A 9,488-nucleotide genomic window follows, 5' to 3' on the forward strand; every position below is an offset into this window, starting at 1 on the left:
CAGAAGCACAAATAAAAATATTCAAGAAAAGTTAAGGAGTTTTGTTCATTTTTACTGATCTTTTCTTGATTAAAAACAAAATGGCTACATACTTTGTCTTGTGTTATCAGAACACAAAAATGAGCTTGTAGACTAAATTCACAATTAATTAATAAGTGCACCAGATTTGTTTCTTTTCTCTAAACATGTAATTATGTCCTAACACCTCACAAACTTCCTTGCAGTAAAGACGACTCGAGGATCCACTAATTACAGGAGGTGGGGAAGGCACTGCAGGCTTCACTAGAAGAGCCTTAGAATCTCATTGGCTGAGAGAAGAAAACCTGCTAAGAAAGTTAGGAATCTTCTGTGGGTGGGGTAGAGGACCACAATCAAGATGTCCACCAGGGTTTGGTCAACCTAGGTGGACATTTCACATCCAGAGAGCACTAAGCAACTGCCCCAGTTTGGAGAGGGGGTTCCATCACTTTGAAGTCATCATCACCCTTCCAATGTGGGCAAAACAGGTTGGACCTGATCAGCCTGCCTGCATGTTGCTGCATTCTGGCTTGGCATGGGATGAGACCCAAGGACATGTAATGCCAAGAGTAGCCCAGCCCCATGGCGCAGAACACACAGAGACATACTGTGTGTGTGTGTCTGAGAGAGAGAGAGAGAGAGAGAGAGAGAGAGAGAGAGAGAGAGAGAGAGAGAGAGAGAGAGTCAAATGCACCCGTCCAACTCACGAAATTCCACACAAAATCTCCAGCACGTCCCTGGCACACAGTACCGCATTCCTGTATGCCCAGTCACACACAGGGAGTGCCCCTCACATTCTCTTACTTCCCTAGTATGCAGGGGCCCACACCCCACACCACTAGCAGACGGTAGCCTTGCCAGGATCTGAAAACTACTAAGGACTGGTTTTGTCCTGAGTAACAAAGCCCCAGGCCCCCAGGTGCCCGGCTGGATTCACTCCATCCATCTCTCCCCGCCCCCATCCCTCAGCTCCCAGAACAAGAGAAAGCTCAGCTTTGGGAAGTGGATGCTGGAAGTGGGGGTGCAAAGAAAGAGCTTTAGGGATGGGCGGGAGCAGGAGTCCGAGTAGCTTCAGTGGGGAAGAAGTGGCAAAAGGACAGAGGTGTCGTTCTGTCCTATCTCCCCCCAATCTATTCATACAGCAACACAGAAAACTGGGAAATAATCTCCCCTTCCCTCTGCCCCGAGCTCCTCCCAGTGACTCTGGGAGCCACCGGTGTTCCAGCAACCCGCAACAAAGCGCCCCCAGCACAGACCTGTTCCAACCTCTTCGTGGCAGGAGAAGGGAAGCTGCTGCCGAGGGTTCTGCCTTTAGCTGCTGGGCAGGAGGAGCCGGGAATGGGGGGCGGGGGGAGGAGGAGCAGGAATTGGAGGAGGAAGAAGGATGAGAGGGAATAGGCGATCACAGCAGCAGCAGTGGCAGTGGTAGGAGGAGGAGGAAGAGAAGGAGGAGGCTGCTTCAGTGGCAGCTGCTGAGGATGCTCTGGCTAGAGGCAGGGCCGGGTGTGTGGTGTGTGGGCTCACGTGCACCCCATGGCCCAGGGATGCGAGCGCGCGCGCGCGCATTTGGGTGTGTAAGAGCATCTGGGTGTATTTTGACTGATTATTCCAATTCCGACCTAGTCTGGAACTTGCGGTTCCTGCAGTCAGGCGGAAGTGAAACCCTTTAAGTCTTTTCAGCCTGACTGTTTGGTGGGTAGAAGAGGGAGTGTGGGGATCCCCTTCTTTTAGCCTTTTTTTTTTGTCTAAGCACTGCTATCTTGCATCTGCACAGATCTCTGGAAACTCTACACCCAAAGAGAAAAGACCCTAAGGAAAGTGACTGTCATATGGCTGAGTGCATCCCAGGGCTGGCTGTTTGGACGACTCAGAAGATAATTTTTGCCCTCACTAGGATTAACTCATGAGTTGGATTGCCCAGAACTTTGCAACATTCTGCATTTTCTCCTTTCCTCCTACTGTTTTATCTCTGCTTATGCCCTTGTAATCAGGGTGGCATACTGTCTGTACTCTTGTAAGTCCACTCTCCTCATCAGCGTTATCCAGGCCTCTTACTTCGTTAATATCTGAATGCCACAGAATCTTCATAGTATTTTTTCCTGATAATGAGAGGGATGCTGATTGTTATGAACTCAGCTTTAGACCAATGTTGTTTTCCATGCATCTCTAAAGCTAAGAAAACAACTGTGAGAGGCACAATTTCCTTTTTTTTTCTTTTAAAATTATATTTCAAAAGGAAATTTTAGGAGACTAAAGAGGTCACTCAGCAGCTAAGAACTAAACTTGCTCCTTTTTATGCCTTTATTGGTTCTTTTTTTAAAAACAAACAAAAGCTCTATTTTCTGTGTATTGGTGTGGAGGTGTCAAACCCTCTGGCACACAAACAGTTGTGAGCTGCCTCTGGAAGTGCTCTTAACTGCTGAGCCATCTCTCTAGCCTCCCCAAAATTGCTCCTCAGAGAACCCAAGTTTTGTTCTCAGAATCCATGTTGGGAGGCTCACAACTAGGGGTAACCGCTAATCCAGGGTATTCAACACCCCCTTTTGGCCTCCACAGACAGCAAGTGTCCATAGATACACATGATTACACATAATAAAAATTAAATCTTTTTTTAAGGAAATCTCAGATTTTTGAAAAAAGGGTTTCAGTTAAATTGATGCATCTTAGTGTACCACACTTGGCAATGGATGAAACAGAGTTAAAATATTTTAGGCCTCAATCTCCAATTCACAGACAGAATCATCCTTTTGATTTCGCTACTAGTAGCATAAGCATAATTTGAAATGAAGTTGCAGAAAGTACAATGGGAAATAGTCCACTTGAGTAGCTAAGGGCAATAAGCTTGTAAGTGGTTGCCCCCCAAACTACATCTGTCTTCTTCCTCAGCTACGAAAATAAATGGTTGTTTGACACCAAAAGAAGAAATCTGTATCCTATACAGAAGTCCAAACAGTTCCAAAAGCTCATTTCTGGAGCCAGACAACTTGAACTAGAAAACAATGCAAAGTGACCCAAAGCAATGATGCACTTCTCTTCTGGGCATAGAAGTAAAATAGAGTGATACATAGCTAAATAACTGATAGTTTCCTTACTACAGAAAACAGAAGCACTAATTAATGAGAAGCCATTTTAAAAAGACAACTTTATTGTTGTTTTAAGACAAGTTTGCTGGCCAGAAACTTACCTAATATGGAGTCTTGCCTCAAACTCAGAGAGATCTGCCTGCCTCTACCTGCTTCTGCCTGTCAAACACTACCATGCCTAGTTCCAGAAGAAATCTTTTATTGTCAGTACTGACTCAGTATTGAGGGAACACAGACGAATACTTTGCTTTTCTTTAGGATAGTATCAAGTGTTGACAACATGAGATACACATGGAAAACAGCTACAGATGATGGAGTCTTTGCAGTTTTGAAGACCAACATGGGACTGGGATCAGAACCAGACTAGAATGATAAAAATGAAACACGTAGTATTTGGGAGTGGATTGTGATGTGGATTCTTTCTACGCACAGTCACTATGATTGTTTGGGAGGATATGACAAAGACTTTAAAATAACATACATAGATTATTCAAAGAAGTCCCTTGGTGCTTCTAAACAAATTCCCATATATCAAAACCGAATAACAAACTCCCTTCAGAATCTATCAGAAATACCTGAATTTATAGTCCTCCAGGAACTCCCTGTTCCACTCTCTAACCAAATAGACTATTCTTATTGAAGCCTTGCCAAACACAGAAAGATTGAGTCAAAATAATGCCAAGAGCCAAACTGTAAAAAAAAAAAAATGGGAAGAAAGGAAAATGTGCCTTTGCCATCCTTTACTCTGTATGTGTTTACACTGTCAACTTTTGGACACCAAAGTCTATCCAAACCAGGTAAAAGGGGGCATGTGCAATTTATTCACAACTACATACCTGTATATGATTTTTCTTTTACGAAAAAGCAACACGAGACAAGGTCAAAGTCAATGAAATTGATCACAATAGAAGTTCTGACATTTTGTCTGAGAAGAGGGTAGATATAACTTGGGTACTTTCAAATTATAATCAATGTTATGTTCTTTTTCTTTAGCTCATCTTTTGAAAATTTATTTATTAATTATTAATTATTAAAATTTTCCACCTCCTCACCTCCTCCCATTTTCCTCCTCCTCCTCCTATCCTCCTCCCCCTCTCCAGTCCAAAGAGCAGTCAGGGTTCCCTACCCTGTGGGAAGTCCTTCCTTCCTTTCTTCCTTCCTTCCTTCCTTCTTTCCTTTTTGCCTGGCCTTGAACTCACAGAGCCTCTGTCCCCCAGCCTAGCAATTCTTAATTTTGACTGAGTCTTATTTTATGGTATATCATGTGTGGACTATGGGATTGGCCTGTCTGAAACAAGTCTTTTTTTTCTTTTCTTTTCTTTCTTTTTTTTTTGGGGGGGGGGGGGTTTCGAGACAGGGTTTCTCTGTGGCTTTGGAGCCTGTCCTGGAACTAGCTCTAAATATTTCCACCTCTTACCCTCCTCCCATTTCCCTCCCCCTCCCCCTATCTTCCTCTCCCTTCTTCTCCAGTCCAAAGAGCAGTCAGGGTTCCCTGCCCTGTGGGAAGTCCAAGGTCCTCCTTTCTCCATCCAGGTCTAGGAAGGTGACCATCCAAACAGACTAGGCTCCCACAAAGCCAGAACATGAAGTAGGATCAAAACCCAGTGCCATTGTCCTTGGCTTCTCAGTCATCCCCCATTGTCAGCCACGTTCAGAGAGTCCGGTTTGATCACATGCTCCATCAGTCCCAGTCCAGCTTGCTTTGGTGAGCTACCACTAGATCAGCCCCACTGTCTCAGTGGGTGGGTGCACCCCCCCCCGCAGTCCTGACTTCCTTGCTCATGTTCTCCCTCCTTCTGCTCCTCATTTGGACCTTGGGAGCTCAGTCCAGTGCTCCAATGTGGGTCTCTGTCTCTAGCTCCATCCATCGCCATATGAAGGTTCTATGGTGATATGCAAGATATTCATCAATATGGCTATAGAATAGGGCCATTTCAGGCTCCCTCTCCTCAGCTGCCCAAGGATCTAACTGGGGACATCTCCATGGACACCTGGGGACATTTCTAGAGTCAAGTCTCTTGCCAACCCTAAAATGGCTCCCTTAATTAAGATATATACTTCCCTGCTCCCATATCCACCCTTCCTCCATCCCAACCGTCCCATTCCCCCAAGCTCTCCTCATCCCTCCTTCTCACTTTTTTCTCCCCATCTCCCCTTACCCCTACCCATCCCTCCCCCAGGTTTCCAATTTTTGCCTGGCAATCTTGTCTCCTTCCAATATCCAGGAGGATAACTATATTTTTCTTTGGGTTCACCTTCTTATTTAGCTTCTCTAAGATCACAGATTATAAACAACAATGTGATGTTCTTTATGAATAAAAAAAATCACAGTTGGGCAGTGGTGATACACACCTTTAATCCCAGCACTTGGGAGGCAGAGGCTGGTGAATCTCTGTGAGTTCGAGGCCAGCCTGGTCCACAGAGTAAGTTTCAGGACAGGCTCCAAAGCTACACAGAGAAACCCTATCCCTGACCCCTCCCCCCAAAAAAAACTCAAATAAATAAAAAGAAAAGAAAAAGAACAAAAAGAAAATATTTGGATTTGAATTCATGCCTTAACAGAAATGCAGAATAGTAAGAGTGTAGATTACTGTGTTTAGTCTGACCTCCTTACTTCGTGGATGATCAAACAAGGACTCATAAAGGTTCAGATTCTTTCCCAGGAGTGCAGAGCTGCCAAAAGCAAGAGCTATGACTTGAATAGCAAATGCAGAGCTCTTTTCATTACAAGGTGCTACTCCCTCATCAACTGCTTGGAAACTGATAATGGACCCTGTCTCAAGTGCACAGGCATGACCAAAAGAATGAGAACAGAAGCAAGACAGAATGACATACAAGGAATTTTCCCCGAGCAATTTCTCCTAGAGGACATTTCAAGCATGATCAATATGAAGAAGGAACCTAAAACTGGATGTGATGCTAGGAATATGACAGTAAGAATGAATAGGTTACTCCTTGAATCTTGTATTAAAAATAAATCCCTGTAATTATCAGATTATAATTAACCCCTACTCAAAATAAATTAGAAAACAAAATCTCAGTGTCACCATAAGTTTCTAGTGTTTATGGTTCTGTTAATTAAGGTGCCATTTTACCTTCAAACACAGACAATTTATAATAATAAGATTGTTAAAAATAGAAAATAATACATACAAATAGCATTAAACAGACTGAGTCCGGTTTTATCTCATGCTGTTTCAGTCCCAGTCCAGCTGGCCTTGGTGAGCTCCCACTAGATCAGCCCCACTCTCTCCGTGGGTGGGTGCACCCCTTGTGGTCCTGACTTCTTTGCTCATGTTGAGAGACCCACTCTTAAGAAATAAGGATTCAGTTTAGTGATAGAGCAACTGTCCATGTGTCCAATGCCCTGGAGTTCAGTCTACAGAACAACATTAAGATTCTCTTTCTTCCTCCCCCTCTTTCTCTTAGAAAGAAAGAACTGGAAGGAACTCAGTTTTAGATTACTAGTAGGTTTAAAGTAATGCTTGTATATATTAATTTATATAGCATCTGTGAATGGGCTTTAATGTTTCAATTCTTTAAAAACTATAGGTGTGGACCTCAGTTAGAAGGGCCGTGATAACCAAGACAAAAAGCAGCAAATGTTGGCAGGAAAGCAGAGATAGAGGAGCTCTAATACACTGTCGGTGGGAGTGTAAATTATACAGCAAGTATGGAAAACAGTATGAATGCTTCTCAAAAGCCTAAAGATAGAACTACCATATGATCCAGCATTCCCACTACTGCGTTTACATCCAAAGGAAATGAAGTCATTGTGCCAAAGAGACATCTGCACTCCCATGTTTATTGCAGCACTATTCACAATAGCCAAGAGATGGAATCAACCTAGTGCCCGCCAGCACATGAATGGCTAAATGAAATGTAGTATGCATGCACAATGGAGTATTATTCAGACATAAAAAAATAATTCCTGTCATTTACATAAACATGGAGAGAACTGGAGAATACAGTGCTAAATGAAATAATCCAAAAGACAGACATATACCACTCACATGTAGGAATTAAACAAGTTGATTTTGAGGAAGTAGGGTAGAGTAAAATTGTTGTCAGAAGATAACTAGAACATAGAGATAGAGAATATATAGAATATTGGTGGCTATATAGAAAAAATATAATTAGATAGGAGGGACAAGTTTCAGTATCCTGGTATTATTATTACCAGTACAACGTTGTTTATTCCAAAATACCCAGAAGAATTTTCAATATTTCCAACATAAAGAAGTTAAAAACATTTGAGGTGATAGGTAAATTAGAATGATATAACTATTATATATTTTTATTATGCTATATATTATATAATGTATATTATGGACCGTAATCTGTTTAAGCTTTCTTTGTCAATAAGAATACATGACATCTAATTTTTTCTGTTAATGTTGAAAATGTTCCCTGGACAATTGCTTAAATTTCATGATTGGGAAAATCCACAAATGTCATTACTTTCCCTTCATGATTAAATGAGTTACTTTTATAGATGAGACTTTTTCTTTTTTCTTTTCCATAACCCAAACTTCGTGACAAAGAAAATGAAGCAACTATAATTTTCAAACCTATGTCTCCTTGCAAAATTTGGAATAATGAGCGGATTGCAAATAGAATAGCACTTCACCATGTTGTTAGAATAGCACTTCATACACAGTAAGTGTTGGTGCTATGAGTTTTCTCTTTGAAAGTTAAATTATTTTAAAAAAGAAACTATTTTAGACTTTTTACAATAAACATGATAAAATCAATAAGGCCATGAATAAAAAAATATATGCATTCCAAATAGGTATGGTAAATTAGAATAAAAAATGCAAGGAAGGAAAAAAACCCAAAAAAAAAAACAGAGGGACATCAGGCAGTAAAGACAACAGATTAAAAAGCACAGAAAAGGCAAATCTAGAGATATCTCTGATTTCTACAAAGATAAACATACCAAATTCTTCAACTGAAATGTTAAGCAGGATCAGAATAAATAAAACAACAATATTGGGTTGTAAACTATTTAAAATAGAAAATTAAAAATACTTACCTTTATTTGTATCTCAATGTAAAAACACCATACTTGGATGCTAGAGAGAGTGTTCTTTTCTTAAGGAACTGGTTGCTCTTTCAGAGGACTAGGGTTCCATTCCCAGCACTATTCCCAGCACTAGCACGATGGTTTACAACTATTTGTAACTCCAGTCCTAAAGGATCTCCTTCCCTCTTTTGGCCACCACGAGCATTACACACACATTGTTCATAGACACACATGCAGGCAAAACACATGCACACATAAGAACAAATTGATTTGAACTGAGTAAGGGCAACAGCAAAAGACATGCCAAAGTAGACAGGGGAAAGATCAAGAAGCTTCAATCCTAACTAAAGAACTACAGGCAATCAAAGAACGCTAAGAGTGGGGAAAATTAGTCAAATTCATACAAGTAACATTATAAAGACTACCACATCCTCACCCACCAAAGCCTCAGAGACCCAGGGGCAGCAGTCCTACACCTGCAACCATCCCCCCACTGCATCTGCAACCACTAGAGCCTTGGCCCTGACTGCCCTTGGAGAGCTGAGTGTCTGGGTTCCTGGCTGAAAGGCCCTGCTCTCTAAGCCCTAGTGGCTGAAGGCACATCCTGAGTCCCATTCCCCACCCACCCAAACCCCAGAGACCTCAGAGCAGCTTCCCCATACCCGCTACCATCCCCTAGTGCGTTTGCACACACCAGAGCTTTGGTCCTGCCCCCACATGGAGAGGTGAGTATCTGGCTTGCCTAATGGAGAGTCCTACTCTCTAGGCCATAATCCCAGGAGGCAAATCCCATGCTCCACTACCACCCACCAGAGCCCAGAAGATCTGGGAGCAGCTTCTTCACACCCTCAACCACCCCTTAAGGCATCTGTGATGACCAGATCCTTGGCTCTGCCTACACTTGGAGAGGTGATATCTGGCCTGATATTAATCTTCACACCTATGAACACCTGATTTTTGACAAAGAAGCTAAAATTATACAATGGAGAAAAGAAAGCATCTTTAACAAATGGTGCTGGCATAACAGGATGTCGACATGCAAATAGATCCATATCTATCCCCATGCACAAACCTCAATTAGATAAAAAAATCCTCAGTATAAATTCATCCACACTGAACCTCATTGACAAGAAAGTGGAAAGTAATCTTGAAAGCATTGGAGCAGGAGATCACTTCTACCAGTAGAACAGACACTGAGATTGACAATTAATAAATGGGACCTCCTAAACCTGAGAAGCTTCTGTAAGGCAAGAACACAATCAACAAGACAAAATGGCAGCCTCCTGAATGGGAAAAGAGCTTCACCAAAGCCCATATCTGATAGAGGGCTGGTCTACAAAATATACAAAGAACTCAAGAAA

At 42.1% G+C, this 9,488-nt stretch overlaps 1 protein-coding gene across 9 annotated transcripts in view; it reads right to left on the minus strand.

The window, feature by feature from the left end:
• Positions 1-1,619, minus strand: part of Pak3 (p21 (RAC1) activated kinase 3) — a 250,624-nt gene extending 249,005 nt beyond the window's left edge. For 3 of the 9 annotated variants that reach the window (XM_075958640.1, XM_075958637.1, XM_075958633.1), the window contains exon 1: positions 1,275-1,532. The gene's annotated coding sequence lies outside the window, so the exon portion shown is untranslated. Of the gene's footprint in view, positions 1-1,274 lie in introns of all 9 variants that reach the window. The other 6 variants (XM_075958630.1, XM_075958635.1, XM_075958626.1 and 3 more) reach the window with 6 other exon arrangements.
• Positions 1,620-9,488: the final 7,869 nt, after the last annotated feature.

This window comes from Microtus pennsylvanicus, chromosome X (genome assembly GCF_037038515.1).
Source record: "Microtus pennsylvanicus isolate mMicPen1 chromosome X, mMicPen1.hap1, whole genome shotgun sequence".
Taxonomy (NCBI): Eukaryota; Metazoa; Chordata; class Mammalia; order Rodentia; family Cricetidae; genus Microtus; species Microtus pennsylvanicus.